Raw genomic sequence first — 3,170 nt, forward strand, 5'->3', positions numbered from 1 at the left:
GAGCCGGCCCGCCAGCAGCAAGACGGCGGCAGAGGAAAATAACAGTTTGTGAGTAGATCCCACCAGCTCCCCTCAAACACCTCAGCAAGTGGGGTTTTTTTCTGTGGAATAGTAATTGTTAGCAGAGCCACTAGAAAAGCTATGGGAAAATACAAGGAGGTTTTTTGGCCTCCTGTTGGATTATGGCTGGATGGCAGGAACCAAAAAGCCATCCTCTCCCCATCTTTTCCATGTGCTGGGGTCTCGCTTCTAAGCTTGCCGTGACTCGGAGGAATGAAGTCCTAGCATCCAACAGCGGAACACTTCAGCCTCGGGCAGAGCAGAGCTTGTGGTCCTCTGGTGCCCTTTGGAGCAGCTGCAGCACAGATCTCTCAGTTCCGGCACTCACCCAGGGACGGGGGCTCTTGGGCATTTTCCAAATCTCGGTGCCACAGCTTCCGTGGGACGCTCTCCGGGGCGGGCAGACAGCCCTCACCTGCCCAACCCCCGGGAGCAGCAGCAGCCCACGGCTTCCTGCCATCCGCTGATCTCCAGAAATCCTTCCTTCAAATTAATGAACATTAAATATGCTACTGTCTTGCAAAGCAGCGCAATCGGATGGCTGATTAAGCGTGCTGCTGGTTGGAAGAAAAGCTCACGCAAGCTGCAATGCAGCCTGGGTGTGAGCGAGCTGCCGCTGCCTGAGCCCCCACACTGTGATTATTTGGGGTGCTTCTCCATGGGCTCCTAGTCTGTTCCACTGTGACCAAAGACAAAAACCAGTTGCTAGTGAAATACAATTTCCCAGCTCTTATTTGTGCTACCTCTATTTGAAGTGTCCAAGGAAGAGCCTGGTCATGCTTTTAACAGGACCCAGAAAAAAAAAAGGTATCTGCACAACAGGAGGATGTTTTTCCATTTAAAATAGTCACCGCATGCTGTCAGCAGGCTAAGGGACATTGGGAGAGGCAAGGCAGGGGATTTAAGCCAAGGCAGTGCATAGCCTGGACATTGAAGGGAAGCAAAGATTTATCCTTTTGGCTTTTTTTCTTTTTTTTTTCTTTCCCCAAAAAGTGTCAGCAGGGGAAGATGAGGTGTTACCCGGGAGCCCAGCTGGTGGTTCTGCCCTTGCAGCAGCACGGGGTAGTTCTCTGCATGTTTCAGAACTGCCCTGCTGGCACTAATTTCAGGGGAGAAGCAAACAGCAGCTATTCTGTTAACCGAGGATTTTGGATCCATTTGTGTGACCCGACGTTGGCTGAAGCCATTTCCTCACGTTCCAAGGACAAGCGCTGCCAGGGCAAAGCAGGAATTGCCCAACGGAAAAATAGACATTCCTACATTCCTTTAGCATTCTGTTAATTTTAGGGCCAAATTTGTTTTAGACAGATTGAACTTCTCGTTTACAGAGACGATCAGGTCCCTCGTTAGGGGCTACTGGTGCTCACGGCCGGGACTGGCCGACGGGATGACTGTGGTCACAGCCTCGGGTACAGCTCCTTACCCTACACAAGGCATGGAAATGCATCAACCATGATGCATCCTACGAAAAATAAATGCAGGAATTTAAAAGGAAGATTGCCCCCCTGCCCCCTGGCACTTTGCAGGATGAGCAGGGATGTATTTTTCACAGAAAATTACCCCAAAAGCACAAGTGCCCAAGTTCTCTCATAATCACACATCATGGTGTGATCCACCTCCCACTGAAATAAACAGCAATATTTTTGCTGACTTTAAACAGCTGGCAAAAATCTCTGATAAAATAGTATTTTAGGCACCTATTCTGACACATTCCTTTTAATACTCTAGCGCGTAATTTATTGTCTATTTATTCCAACCAAGTCAGTTGAAGAACTCTGCAATCGAGCTGTGCTGATGAATGCTCCTGTAAATTACAGTGTTTTGCACAGAGACAGATGCCAGACTAGACTCTGCATCACCAGTTGTTTCCTGGGTCACTTGCCACCGCTGCCTACGCAGAAGACAGTAATTCAGTGAAGGAAAAATACTGCACGTGCCAAAAACATGCGGTTTTGTCCAAAACCCAAACTCCAAATCCTGTGCAAAGCGGTTTGCTGGGTGTGCAGAAGCCCGGGAAGCTCTCAAGCACCGCAGCAGCTGCCAGGGAGAAGCGCTGTGGTTCCGGCTCTGCTGTGGCACCAGGGCTTGGGGAAACCTGCCCGCTCCTCTCCTGGGTGTTTCAACAGGAAACGTGTGACGCTAGGCTCTGCCAGAGCTCTCTTCGTGATAAGTCTCAATTATCCATGACAGCCATATGCTAACAGATGATTTGATGAAATGTGAGACAATGAGGGAATTCAGAAGTAGGTATGTAGGTTACACTTCACGGAAAGCCTGCACCCGTACCCACACTTTCTGCTGCTGCACGCTCGCAAAAGTGGCATCCTCCTTAAAGACTGCACCTCCGGGTCTGACCCCAGGCACACAGCGCAGCGGTTTGCACCCAGCTAACAGGACGGATTGGTTTTTTCCATTGCTTTGTTATTCAACCAACCCATGTGAAAGCCTAAAAACCCAAATTCTGCAGAGAATCAGCAGATAGAAAAGCCCATACTCAGCTGCAAAACAACGGCCAAACGTGTCCAAGGAGGTAAACACTGGGCAGTGCTCATCTCCCTGCTGCTCTGGTCACAGCAATCTGGTTCTTAGCACCAAACAGGATGGATGCTGGTCACCAAAGCCTTGGCTCCACACCTCCAGTGCCACGTGCCCACAGGTCAAGGCAGACTCCAGCAGAGCCGTGAGCTCTATTTTCACCTGCAGATCTTGGGCAAACTCAGGCAACTTGGAAAATTTATCCCCAAAAGCAGATACACACTTCCATATAAAATATCTATAATGTCTGTTTGTGCCATTGATTACTGGAACTATGCAGTTGATGATTGGAAAGGATACTATAGTGTCTCCTGCTTACAAAAACTAAAGGCAAGCCTTTAGAAGTAAGCCACGAGGTCGTTTCTTCCCGATTTTTTGCTAATTGAGCAGTCTGCATGCATCCTCACCAAACAGACACAGCAGCAATTTCCATGGCTAATGCAAAATAACTTACCCATGAAATAAGCAGAGGTGCTGCTTCAACATTTTATGCTCCACTTCCCTTTGTCCCAGCATTCTAGCTTACCTCTGCCACTCATTAAGGGGGATGGCATATTTAAAAAAAAAAAAAAAAG

The sequence above is a fragment of the Pterocles gutturalis genome, unplaced genomic scaffold, assembly GCF_000699245.1.
Source record: "Pterocles gutturalis isolate BGI_N339 unplaced genomic scaffold, ASM69924v1 scaffold39086, whole genome shotgun sequence".
Classification (NCBI taxonomy): Eukaryota; Metazoa; Chordata; class Aves; order Pterocliformes; family Pteroclidae; genus Pterocles; species Pterocles gutturalis.